General features: G+C 44.0%; 1 protein-coding gene across 1 annotated transcript in view; it reads right to left on the bottom strand.

The window, feature by feature from the left end:
- Window positions 1–14,490, bottom strand: part of CAMK1D (calcium/calmodulin dependent protein kinase ID) — a 410,151-nt gene that overhangs the window by 382,800 nt on the left and 12,861 nt on the right. The gene's annotated exons all lie outside the window — the stretch shown is intronic.

Genomic DNA, 14,490 nt, shown 5'->3' with positions numbered 1-14,490 from the left:
TTTTTGGCTACTATGAATACTGCTGCTATTAACATTCACATACAAGTTTTTCTGTGGACACATATTTTCATTTCTCTTGGATATACATCTAGGAGTGGAATTGTTGGCTCATATGGCAGCTCTATCTTAACCTTTTAAGGAAATGCTATCCTGTTTTCCAAAGGAGCTGCACCACTTTGCATTCCCACCAGCAGTGTGGGGGGGGTCCCAATTTCTCCACATCTTCACCAACACTTGTTGTCATTTGTCTTTTCATTATAGTCATACTAGAGGGCATAAAGCGGTATCTCACTGTGAGTTTGATTTGCATTTCCCTGATAGTTAATGATGCTGAGCATCTTTTCATGTGCTTATTGGCCATTTGTATATCTTCTCTGGAGAGGTGTCTATTCAGATCCCTTGCCCATTTTTAACTGAGTTGTCTTAATTATTGAGTTATATTTTAAAACATATTTTAGACAGAAGTTCCTTACCAGATTTGCAAAAAAAAATTTCCCATGCTTTGGGTTGTCTTTCCACTGTCTTGATGGTGTCCTTTGAAGCATGAAAGCTTTTAGTTTTGATGAAATGCAATTTATCTATTTTGTTGTTGTTGCCTGTGCTTTGGGGGTCCTAAGAAAACACTGCTTACTCCAAATCATGAAGATATATGCCTATGTTTCTTTCTAAGTGTTTTACATAGTTTTAGCTCTGATATTTAGGTCATGGATCCATTTTAAGCTAATTTTGTATACAGTATGAGGTAACAATCCAAATTCATTCTTTTGCATGTAGATATCCAGTTGTCCCAACACTATTTGTTGAAAAGACTATTCTTTCCCCCCATTAAATTGTCTTAGCACCCTTGTCAAAAGTTAATAGACTGTAAATGTGACGGTTTAATTCTAGACTCTTAATTCTAGTTCACTGATCCAAATATGTCTGTTTTTACACCAGTATCACACTGTCTTGATTATTGTAGTTTTGTCGTAAATTCCGAAAGCAAGAAATGTGCATACTCCAACTTCATTCTTTTTCAAGATTGCTTTGGCTATTTTAGGTCCTTTGCCTTTCCATATGAATTTTAGGATCAACTTGTGAATTTCTGCACAAAGGGCAGCTGGGATTTTGATAGGTATTGTATTGAATCTGTAGACAAATTTGGGGACTTTGGGGACTTCCCTGGTGGTGCAGTGGTAAAGAATCTGACTTCCAATGCAGGGGACGCAGGTTTGATCCCTGGTTGAGGAACTAAGATCCCACATGCTGCAGGGCAACTAAGCCCGAGCGCCACAACTGCTGAGCCCGAGTGCTCTAGAGCCCGTGCGCCTCAATTAGAGAGAAGCCTGTGCACCGCAACAAAAGATCCCACATGCCGCAACCAAGACCCAATGCAGCCAAATAAATAAATATTTTTTTAAAAAATATTGGGGGACTTTTGCTACATTAACACTATTAAGTCTTCCAGCCATTAATACAGAATGTCTTTCCATTTATTCATGTCTTCTTCGTTAATTTCTTTCAGTATTTTGTAATTTGCACCGTATGAGTCTTCCACTTCTTTGGTAAAATTATTCCTATTTTATTCTTTTTGATGCTAAATGGAATTGGTTTCTTAATTTCATTTTCAGATGGTTCATTGCCAGAATGTGGATATACAACTGATTTTTGTATACTGATCTTGTATCCTACAACCGTGGTGAACTCATACATTGGTTCTAATTGATTTTTAGTGGATTCCTTAGGATTTGCCCTCTACAAGATCATGTCATCTGCAAATAAAAGACAGTTTTACTTCTTCCCTTACAATCTGGATGCCTTTTATTTCTTTTTCTTGCCTAACTGTCCTGGCTAGAACCTCCAGTACAACGTGAAATGCAAGTGGCAAGAACAAACATCCTTCCCTTGTTCCTGATCTGAGGGGAAAGCTTTCATTCTCTCACCATTAAGTATGATGTTAGCTCTGAGAGTATAATTCCTAACTGTATTTGTCGTGCAAAAATAAAAAGGCTATTTCAGTATAACACTGATTGATAAGAGATCCTAAATACAACCATTTCCTAATATGCAATATCTTCAAATTTTTTCCCTAAACCAATTTCAACAGTCTTTGTACTTGTACTAGGTAGGAAAAGCACAGTGACATGTTAAAGAAAAATCTCAAGTAATTCTCAAGTTCAAGAAGACTTGAAATGGACAGATTTAATGAAATTCAATGCCTGTGTCTGGTGAAATAAACAACTGCTAATATAAAGCCCAAGCAGTGGGCATGAAGTTAAAGTCAATTCGATGTTTCCCTGAGTTGTCAGCTACTCAATTCCCTGCAGAAAGGAAGACTTTATTCTGAGCATGTTCTGAAATTCTGTGTCAATTTCCCTGCTTGAATGTTCCCTGAGTTCTCATTCTGCTGCTCACCAAAATTAGTTCTACCACAAAAGGCTAAAAAAAAACATTTGGGAAGATCTATTCTAATTGTATTTAAATCTGTAAATCCTAGAACAAAGAGGGATTTGACAGTTACTTAACTTGATTATTTAGTCATACCAAATACTTCAGATTAAAAACTACACCCTGAAACCTGGATTATCCAGTTTGAACCCTAAACAAATTGTATGAGAGCAACATCTTCGTTAGCCAGGACACACAGACAGAGGTACAGGGGGAAACATCTGGACGTCAAAAGACCTGGCCTCAAATCCCAGATCTTTCCATTCTTACCTGTGCATCCTTGGGCAAGATACTTATCCTCTCTGTGCCAACTGTTAAAAAAAATTTAAGGATAAAAAGTCCTTCCTTGCAGGGAGGCTGTGAAGATTGCGTATTACTCATAAAGTGCCTTGAACACAGTAAGTGCTATTATTACTAGTAGTAGTAGAAATATTTCTTAACTAAACTGTTCAGGGAATGGAGTAGTCTGGTCCACTATAATTTCTGGTTTTCAAACTTGTGTGGCTGAAAACCCTTCTCAACAATATTAGTATTGTTCATCTCTCTGTATTACGGTAGACAGACAGATACATCTTCCATTTCATTTCTGATACTATGTCAGTGACCAAAGAGTGTGTCAGGCTCATCCACAAGTAGTTCAGAAACTGGTATAAATGAACGAGATACACACCATAAGGCTGTGATGTGCATGATCATTACCCAGTCTTATAGAGATAGAAGGTGCAGGATACTGGGCTGGGGCTATACAGTGAGTGACCTGGCACACATCCTAAAACGTGGTTTTCATTAATACATTCCAAATATGAGCTTAGGCAACTGTTGTCTGCCTGTTTTCCTTAAAAGGGGAGCAGAGGAAAAGAGGCAATGAACTGAAAGCTTTACTCTTACCTTGTATCCCCCAAAAGGCCACGTCTACCTCTGGAAACTAACCAGCAATGGCACTGCCAAACCCCTCCCTTCTCCCATGTTAGCATCCTCCCAACCCCGGCTAATTGGCACATCTGAAACTGTCCAATCAATGAGCTAATGAGGACGTACCAGCACCGAGAAGGGGAAGCCAGGCTGCTCCTGGACACCACAACACGAGCTTCAGAAAACTCAGGCTGAGATTCTAATCAATTTGGAGAGGTTTGCTCTGTCTTCTTTTAAGTCTTCTTCTAGACAGTGTATTTTTCTAGCTGTGAAAATTGTACACACCGGGCTTCCCTGGTGGCACAGTGGTTAAGAATCCGCCTGCCAATGCAGGGGACACGGGTTCGAGCCCTGGTCCGGGAAGATCCCACATGCCGCAGAGCAACTAAGCCCGTGAGCCACCAACTACTGAGCCTGCGCTCTAGAGCCCACGAGCCACAACTATGGAGCCCGCAACCCACAACTACTGAAGCCCACACACCTAGAGCCCATGCTCTGCAATAAGAGAAGCCACCGCAGTGAGAAGCCCGTGCACCACAACGAAGAGTAGCCCCCGCTCGCTGCAACTAGAGAAAGCCCGTGCGCAGCAATGAAGACCCAATGCAGCCAATAAATACATAAATAAATAAATAAATAAATTTTAAAAAAAGAAAATTGTAGGCACCTGACAACAGTTCCTGTCTCAAAAAGCTTAGCATGTTGGCAAGCAGGGGAAAAAAACAAGGGGGAGGGGCTCTGTCCACCGGGCAGCAGTTATTGAGAAGAACTAAACCCAGTACCCAGCTTGTACTCATTCCACAATCACAGCCAGGACACCTCCCCTGGTCCAGGTGCTGGGCTTAGCTGAGCCACGAAGACAACACAAAACAATTAAGCCAGCATAAAATGCCTACCATATGCAAACAGCACGCACACACGCACGCACACAAGCACACACACGCACACGCACACACACACACGTGTGCATGCCCGAACGCAGGGCCGTCTCGTAATTAGCAAAGTCAGCCAGAGAAAACCATTCATCAACAACTAAAAATCATCAGGCAACAAGAGAAATAAATCCAACAATAATCTGGCAGATAGGGGCTCCTCCTCCACACGGTCTCCTGAAATAAAAGTCGTCCCGTCAAAGCACACAGCCAGGCTGAAGGCCACGTGGTCATAAAGCACAGAAAACTACACCCAGTCCCCAGTGCACTCCTTCCTCACCTGTGTCCCGCAGCTCTTGACAGGGAGAACTGGTGTTCGATGAGCACTTACTCTGTAGCAGGTGCTGGCTAAAGACTTTATATGTCACTGCACTTAATTCTCACCACAGCCAGAGACAGGGTCCCCAACTACTACACTCCTGGGCCTCCCTGAGATCTGGATAACGAATCAGAAGTACGACAAGAAGAAGGAACACTGAGGTCATTTTTATTCATTTCACAGGAGAACGTACATGTATTTCTGTCCCCTAAATTAGTTTAGCACCTGGAATCCCAATGCAACCCTGCAAAGAGCCCCAACGTGCAATGCACAAAAGCTCTGGGAGTTGGCACTGACGCAGCCACCTTGCGCGGTGCGGCCCTGGAGAAGGCCCCCAGCTGAACCTTTAGGGGCCTTCTGCTTTCTCAGCCTGATCAAAGAACCAGATGTTCGCCAGGCCTGCTCCAGAGTCAACGTGCTGAAGCTTGAAAATCTAAGATGTCCTCGAACGTGCTCACGGCCACACGAGTGAGGACTGCAGGACACGGCCCTGGGCTGGGCCTGGTTGCCAGAGGGACAGGGTGACATGATCCACAATAAAACCTGATGTTGTTCTACTTCTTCTGATCTGCCATTGAAGAAATGCTACCCCGGACCTCTCCTTGAAGTGTTCAGATTTTCGTCACATTTGGCCAAGTCCAGCTGTGCGCACACCAGGAAGGAGGTGGAATTAACTCTGTGCCTCCGTAAGTCACCGATCCCATTGTTAGTGCTCCATGTATGTACAAACCTGACCTTCTTTTACAATGACTTTAAAGGCACAGCAGGTTCTTTTCACTTCCACCTCCTTTTTATTTCTTTAAGTCTAATGGGAAAAGGAAGGCTTTCAACAAAATCTAAACGGGTGAAATTCATAAGATGCACCAGCGACTTCACACAGGTAGTACCGAGTATTATTTCCACCGGAACCTCTAACCATTCATTTTAACCCCAAAGAGATGGATAAATGCCCAACGAGCCAATTATATCACTACTGACTGTGTGAGCCTTCAATGAGTTGAGAAATGCTCTTTTAAAGTATGTTGATCCGGATGCAAAAGTCAATCCATGTTATAAGGGCAGCAATCACACGAGAGCAGACGTGCCATTATCTTACCTGCTTCTAAAAGGAAGGATTTTTTGGCCTCCTTTCTGTTGTCAAACTGAATCATTATTACATAAAAGAGGCGACAAGTGTGACTGAAACCCTGAAGCACCATGAACCGTTAGCTCATATTTGAAATCGTGTATCCACTTAATCAGAAGCTGAACCAGTATCACGGTCCGTGCTCTGCAGGGTTCAAACCCGAGGAAGAAGAGGTTCATCTGAAACCCTGAAATCAGAGCTTCCCCCTTCCTCTTGACCCCGTTCCCGTCCCACTCCCTGTTACAGTTATGCAGGCCAAACACACTTATTAACACGTCCACCTTCTCCCATCATGCCTTGCAACCAAAGCCGTAAGACCCTGCAGGTCTTACATCGGAGAAAACCCACAGGAGCAAATGCCTCCCTTTTTCCCGTTCTGAGGAATCATGTAGCAAATATCATGAAAGAGTCCCTCCTAGTTGCTCCTTGAGGAGAGAAGTGATGGTGACTTTTTCATTCTGGATTTTTGCTTTTGTTTTTTAATTTTTTATTTTATATTGGAGTAGAGTTGATTTACAATGTTGTGTTAGTTTCAGGTGTACAGTGAAGTGATTCAGTTACACATATAGATATATCCATTCTTTTTCAGATTTTTTTCCCGTGTAAGTTACTACATAATATTGAGCAGAGTACCCTGTGCTATACAGAAGGTCTCTGTTGATTATGTATTTTATAGATCATAGTGTGTATTTTTGACTTGTTCATTTTGTATCCATAGAGCCTGTAATATAGTAGGGTGGTGTGTGTGTGTGTGTGTGTGTACACACACACACACACACACACACACACACCACACACACACACACGGAGCTGCAGTCTTACCTCTTTTCAATTTGATACTCCGAATAGTATTTCTGGCTACTCTTTGACTTAGCAATTGCCAGGAAACTTATCAATCCCTGCCTTTCATATGCAGGGAACGACATCTCAAAATGACACCCCCTTTTTTTAGGCTCTCCTAAAGGATTCATGCCGATCCATCTACTTGATGACCCATTTTTTTTGAACAATCTCTAACTGGGAGTTAGAGGTATCATATTTGGCCATGAATCAGAGTGGCAAAAACCGGCCCCAAATGAAGCGATGTCGGCTACCATTTACTAAGCATTTGGTATATACCAGACACTATGCAAATTTAAAAAATGTACATGAGTCATCTCACCAAAACCTCCAAGCAATCCTATACAGTGTGGGCCATTATTATCCCCATTTTATGAATTACAAATAGAGGCTCAGCACTATACACACACACAGCTGGTGAGGAGGTAAGCTGGGCAGAGAATGCTGTCTCTCCATCCACAGGCCACTACCTACTTATAAGATCCCTAATAATACCAAGAAAGCCAGCAAGCCACAACATTCTAGGAGCACCTCAAATTTTTGCAAAGTAGTGCCTCAGAGATTATTTTAATACTAAAAATTGCATGCCCATACCGGGGTAGTGTTCATTACCCAAGATATCACAATATCACAAGGGTTTCCCAAGAATCCAATGAACTTCAGTATCTGATAAACCTTAACAACTAGCCCTAAGAAAATTTTAATCAATCAGTAAAAGACCTTTGATATTAGGCTGAAAGGAGTGGAGAGGAACGTTTTATTATTAAAAGGGATCAGACCAGTTACGTTAATTTGCAGAACCCAGCACAAAATGAAAGTGGTGGGGTGGGGGGGAATCCTTGTTCAAAAAATATTAAGAATTTCAAGACAGCGGGAAAAGCTCATTAAACGAAGCCTGGGGCCCTCTGAGCGCAGGGCCCCGTGTGACTATGAAGCTTGCACACCCAGGATGCTGGTCCAAGGAGGGGTGGGCATCCAGTGCCCCAGAGGTCACTCTGGACTCCAGAGTAATGAGGCCCAAAGGACTATGAACTGGTCTGTGAGCTCAGCTACATGTGTCAGACGCTTTCTCCAAAATTAACCACATGCAAAATCAGAATCTCAAAGTGGAACATTAAACAGTTTGGCTCCTAATACCTCTGGATGTGAACTCAATACAAGATCCAGTGTTAACTGCTTCTTATGCTAAGAAGTTGCCTGTGACAACAGGAAAAGGTCATCTTGCATAAAAGTCATTAGAGAAACAGATTTTAAAACATAACCCCGGGCTTCCCTGGTGGCACAGTGGTTGGGAGTCCTCCTGCCGATGCAGGGGACACGGGTTCGTGCCCCGGTCTGGGAGGATCCCACATGCCGCGGAGCGGCTGGGCCCGTGAGCCATGGCCATTGAGCCTGCGCGTCCGGAGCCTGTGCTCTACAATGGGAGAGGCCACAACAATGAGAGGCCCGCGTACCGCAAAAAAAAAAAAAAAAATAACCTGGAAAGAAACAATGAGTAACGTGGCATACTGTGCTGGTACGTCTTTCTTAACAGAGCAGGTGTTCAACACGTTTAATATTCCTATTGGCTCTCTCCTGGTGTTTTCCAAGTAATGAAAATATAAAGAAACCATGTGAGGTCCATCATATATGATGAGGTCTTTATTGCACAACTAATGGTCATTTTTTTTAATTAACAAGCCCTGAGAAAAAGTAAATCTGCTCTAACACATTTCTGAAAAGCACTTACAATACACTGCAATAAGAAAACAAGCTAATTATTTAGTGTGAGCAGAACATCAACAATAAAAAAAAAAAAGAAAAAACCCTTCAGTGAGGAAAAAAGCACTGAACTGGGAGTCAAGAATATCTGTCCCCCTGTCACTCAACTGCCACTAAGAACAAGCTCAACGCCAGCTCATACAGGAGAGCCGGGGCTAGAATCATACTCCTGTACATATTTTAGCCATTTGAGAAAATCAACCAGACTTGATCTGAATTTCTGGCTATCTGCCTGTGTTTTCCACGACCTTTTGCTAATGGATATCTATGCTATAAATGATGTGTATTTTTTTTTAAGTTCCAAAGCAACATTTTGTTTGCCAGAACCCTGAGGTGAGCGCTCTCTCTTGGCTTGGTTTTGTTTCTTTTTGGCAAATAGTCTGATTTAAAATCTCAGGGTTCTCTCGATGTTTTCAATGTGATTTTCTTCATTTTGCCAGTACGGAAATTGCCACGTGATAACAAAATCTAACCTCAGCCTGTAACATTGTGATGAGGCCCACTTCTCTCTCAGCAGAGAGGTTTCTTTTTTTTTTAAGGGTTTTTTTTTTTTTTTTTTTTGATGTGGACCATTTTTAAAGTCTTTACTGAATTTGTTACAATATTGCTTCTGTTTTATGTTTGGTTTTTTGGCCCAGAGGCATGTGGGATCTTAGCTCCCTGACCAGGGGTCGAACCTGCACACCCCTGCATTGGAAGGCAAAGTCTTCACCACTGGACCTCCCGGGAGGATTCCAGCACAGAGGTTTCTGACTAACCTGAGCCAGGGCACGAATTCCAACTGGCAGTGTCCTCACCCACACACTGAACATCATACTGCTTCCAGGCTCCAAGCTCCAGAGCAAGGCTCTGATGGGCCCGAGGAGAAGGGTGGCCGTGGTGACATTCTGGAGACTCAGTGACAATGGTCATAACACACAAGGACACAAGTCTCCCTGTCAGAGCCCCCAGGACCACGCCAGGACACACCCTGGAGAAGCCTGCTTCACCTCAGTCAGCACAGCTGTGAGCTGGGCACAGCCTTCCAGAAGCTTCTTCAGGCAGATCTAGGTCCAAATCACTGTCCTGTGACTTATGAATCACGTGCCCTGGGACCAGTAAGCTCTCCTCAACTATCAAACAGTACTTAATTCATAGGGTTATTGACGGATTAAATGATCCTTCAAGTGGCCAAGTGGCCAGTGAAAGACCTTAGATCTGGAAGATATTCAAATATTGGTAGCCATTATTAGGTTTTTTCAAGCCACCTCCACACCTTCCCAGGGACACCAGCGACCTCCTCAGAAAATAGGTTGGCAAAAGAAAAACTGCACATTTTTGCACTCAGGAGGTTTGGCCCAGGTACTGAGAGCAAGGAAAACTTTTACCTCCAAGTCAATGAATCTGGGACTTTGAGACAAAGAGTTGTTTGTTGAATTTTGAAGGAAAGAACATCAGGAAAGAGTACTGTACATGCCCAGAAATTTCTCATCCCATCATCAGCTCCACAGACATCACACCTTCAGAAGAAAAATAGCACCGTTGCTAACTACCCCTTGGATTGCCCCTGGGTTTGGACACACTAGCATGCAGAAAAAGTCATAAAACTATGAAAGGCCTGATTGCAAAGGAAAAGATGAAAAAAGCCAACTACATATTGCTTCCGTGAGTACCTCAAGACTGCAAACAAGCCGTGTTTGGGGGGAAATCCCAAGATGGAAAATAACAGAAAGTAGAGGTATTTAACAGGATACCACAGGACACAACCAACCGTGGCCGCAAAACGAATAGAAGGATGTGATGATCCAAATATCACTTCTATTTAGCTTTGGGCCTTCCTACTGAGGAGGACTCTTTTTTGGAGCCTGACAACCAGTTTTCTTTGTCCGAGCGCAGCACCATGGCAGCCAAGAGAAAGAGACTGCCAAAGGGAGGAAGCAAGCAAAGCCCCACAGATTAAAAATTCACCGCAGCTAATCCACCGGGTGAGTAAGCCCCACGTGGAAAAGTGGTGACGATCTGAAGATGAAATCCAGGGGGAGAAAATACGGGCAGAATGTTCGGAAGAGCTTATCAGTAATGAAAACATTTAGAAAAGCAAGCTTCCTAACAGACCATGGAGACAATTTTATTACTTGGGATTTTTAACACTGAACCAAACACACTCTCCACCTATCCCTCAGGGTGCAAGGCATTGTGGGAAACACCCGGGAGGGAAACCACGTGTGTGAGAATGTCCCCAGCGAGCAGCTCTGAGCTGCACCAGCTGGAGAAAATTCTCACAAAGGAAAAAACCTGCAATGGCTGACCCTCAACACAATGATTCTAAGACTGGAAAGAACAGAAGCAGAGAAGTCCAAAGTGGGGTGCTGATGTCTGGGGAAACTTGATGGAAGAGAGCAGACTTAAGTGATCTTAAGACCCTGGAAAATCAACGGGGAGCGATGGCAACAGGAGGACCTACACGAGCAGGACACAGAGGTCAGAACAGGTCTAGCATGTCTGGAGGACACAGCAGGGACCACTCCTCTCATTTGCCACTGAATCTCCAGTTGGTACAGCACCAGCTGTAAGTGAGAGCTTAACCACCACTGGTTAAATGAATACACGGCTGCCACCTGGGAAATGGGCCACTGGAGAAGCTCTACTAGGAAAACAATTCAGTTTCCTGCTCTTATGATTCGTCTCCATCTATTATTTCTGATAAAAATTACTTCCCTTCCCTTGGAAACCCCAAAACACTTTGCCCCATGCTTATGTCACCATGTGCTCTGCTAAGAGTTCAGGGGACAAAATTTGCCAACCTATGAAGTCGGTAGAATGTTAGTACAATGATCTAATAGTCAAGGGCACTGGCTTTGGCCCCAGACAGATAACCTAACCTAAGCTCAAATCCCAATTCTTCCACATAATTCTGTGTGACCTTGGCCAAGTTACTTAACCTCTCTGGGGCTCAGTGTCCTCATCTCTAAAATGGTGATGACAATGGAACCTATTATATTGGGCTGCTATGAGGATTTATTGTGAAAATTCATGTAAAATACTGTAGTTGGCATAGTGCCTAGCACCTAGTAAGTGCTCAATAAATGGTTGCTATTATTATTATCATTATTATTATTAAAACTATATGTTTCCTTTGTCTTACAGAAGCCAGCTTTCTCTCTGGCATAAAGCAGGAGCTCATTAAGTAATGAAGAATGCTAGATCTTTTCCACTTCTGACTTTTTAGGCAACAGCCCAGCTCACCATCCCTGAGCCCCAATTCTGGCAAGGTGCCCCTCTTTGCAGCTTTCATATTGTGTCCCCACCATGCAGCACTATCACACTGAAGTGTAATTACATGTTTGTCCCCCCAGAAGTTCCCCAGAACCACATTTTGTCTTATCAACACTTCCGTAGTGCCTGGCACAGAGCAGAATCTCGGTCTATAATATCTGATGATTCTTTTTTTTTTTTAAAGAAAAAACTGTGGAATCAGTCTCAGTTCTCCAAAATCTTATCTGAAGCCTGACCGAGGCAACTAAACGAAGGCACATTTCCAGATGGCTTTGGCCAGACAAACCCATCGGAATTTCTAGCACCAGGACTAGTTCAAGTTTCCCTCATTCCTATGGGGCAGACCTGGCTTGTAAAGAGGGGCCCAGTTTACTCAGGGTTCAATGAACCCAGAAGTTTTCTGCAAGGTTAGGGCCTAACCCCCTGGCCATGCTAGAAGAAGAAACCTCAAACTCCAAATTCCTGGAAAGCTTTGGAAGGACACCCAGCTCTTAGTACCTTCAGGATTAACCAAGCTTTTTGGAGGCCCCTGCATCTACCTGGACCATTCCTGCGATCCTAGGATGAGATCACACTTAGGGAATATATTATACATTCAAGAATTCCTACAAGAAAGGAAGGCCACCAGGAACAGCCTCGAGGGGTGGGGAGAGCGGCCACACTGATCCTGAAGACTCAGAGGCTGCCACGTCCATGCCCCATTAGAACCCTGCCTGGGAGCCTAACCAGCCAGGCAGGGCCCCCAGAAGTCCAAGATGAAGACATGGGCAGATCTGGTGTCTGGTAAGAGCCCACTTCCTAGTTCGAGAAGGCAACTGCCTTCTCGCTGTGTCCTCATATGGTGGAGGGGCCAAAGGAGCTCTCTGGGGTCTCACTTATAAGGGCACTAATTCCATTTAAGAGGGCTCCACCTTCATGACTCAATCACCTCCCAAAGCCCAAGGAAGGCAATTTTAACACATGCTACCGTGTGGATAAACCTTGAGGATATTATGCTAATATCCACCTCCTAATACCATCACATTGGGGGTTAGATTTCAACACATGAATTTGGGGTGACACAAATATTCAGTCCATAGTGAACAGTAATTATTTCATGCCATAAAGTGACTGAGAATCTAGGTCCCTGTGTCCTACCCCAACCGAGCGGAGTCAGGCACACTTGGACATGAATATTTTTTTACCTCCTTCCTCTCACGTAGGTGATTAGCCCACTGGAAGCCTGCTGAGCGGGGTCTCCTGTTGGTACCTGGTTCTGTCCCACTGCTGACTCTGTAGGTGTTTAGAGGTGGTGATGAGAGTAGAGAGGGTAATCATGACAATAATCCCAATGATAGCATCACCACCAGCACCAAACTAACACAAACTACCGGCACCCTGAAAAAACTCGGACACCCACTGCATTCAACAAAGACCACCACCCCTATTTCCAGAGCCAATACTCAACCGGTGTGCAGTGGTCCAATCAGACCAGTTGGTAAAATACTGGAATATCTCCACAGCAGTGAGTGAATAACCACAGCCCCACCCCACCCCCCAACGCTGACCGCTGGGGTCTCTCCTGAGATCTCCCCGCCCCCTAGAGGGACTGATGACCCAAGACCCATCCAGCCACCTAGTTGATTCTCATCATCTTCCTTATACTCTTCCATATTTTTTAAATTCTCTACCAGGATGACATATCCTTTTTATAACTTTTAAAGAAGTTTTCTGAACGTACCAATCGTTTAAACACCAAGAACAAAAACAACATACACTTGAACAGGCCTAGATAAAATATACTATGAAACTTTGGGTTTTGCGTTGATGCTTTCAGCGTCAAGGCTGACCATGGCCCAACTTCTCGGGAACCATGCCCAAAAGATGATAGCTAGGTTCCAAAGAGCATGCATGACACCAACATTTATGAAAAAGAACTATTTTAAAGCTATAATCTTTGCAACATAATAATATCTTCTATTTGTATAAAGTCTTACTGCACATAACCTTATCTCATTCAGGCCTTACAACAGGTCTGTAATGGAAGCAGGTGTCATTATCCCCATTTAACAAACAAGGTAATCCAGACGTAGAGAGGATACGACCAAGATTCCACACTTCTGAAGCTACAGAGCCAGAACTGAACTCAGATCTCCTGACGTCAATTTCCTCCAAAGGTGTGCTGAGTCAACTCACATGTGCTCACAAGAGCCTCATTCAAGAATTTTGGAGGCTTCCCTGGTGGCAGAGTGGTTAAGAAACCGCCTGTCAATGCAGGGGAGACGGGTTCGAGCCCTGGTCAGGGAAGATCCCACATGTCGCGGAGCAACTAAGCCCGTGTGCCACAACTACTGAGCCTGTGCTCTAGAGCCCACGAGCCACAACTACTGAAGCCTAGAGCCCGTGCTCTGCAACAAGAGAGGCCACCGCAATGAGAGGCCCACGCACCACCATGAAGAGTAGCCACTCTCGCCGCAACTAGAGAAAAGCCTGCACGCAGCCGATAAAGACCCAACAGAGCCAAAAATAAATTAATTAATTAAAAAAAAAAAAAGAATTCTGCAGTCGGTTGTTAAACCAGGGGTAGCTTTAAGTGGTTCCAGTGGGAGTAGTTACACCATGGAATCAGCAAGGTTACAAACCAGAGCTGGTTGACAGCACACAACGGGCTCCGATGGTCTCCTAACCACACCACATCCGCAGAACGAGGAGGTACCTTTTTCATCCATCAGTGTTCTCTGTTCCCACTGTCCCCACTAACCAGCTTGTAAGCAGCACGACAGGGGAGAAAGAGCACTGAATTCAGAGTAGGAAGATGCTCCAACCTCCAAGCGCCACTGGGCAACCTTTTCTCCTGATCTCACCTCTCAGAACCTCCATGTTCTTCTCTGTAAAATGAGGGCAAAGATTGCTCCCCACTCACAGCGCTGTCCTAAGGCGCA

Source organism: Lipotes vexillifer, unplaced genomic scaffold (assembly GCF_000442215.2).
Source record: "Lipotes vexillifer unplaced genomic scaffold, Lipotes_vexillifer_v1.1 scaffold628, whole genome shotgun sequence".
In the NCBI taxonomy this organism is placed as follows: Eukaryota; Metazoa; Chordata; class Mammalia; order Artiodactyla; family Lipotidae; genus Lipotes; species Lipotes vexillifer.
Note: the sequence above shows the minus strand (reverse complement) of the source record. Positions and strands in the feature narration are given on the sequence as shown.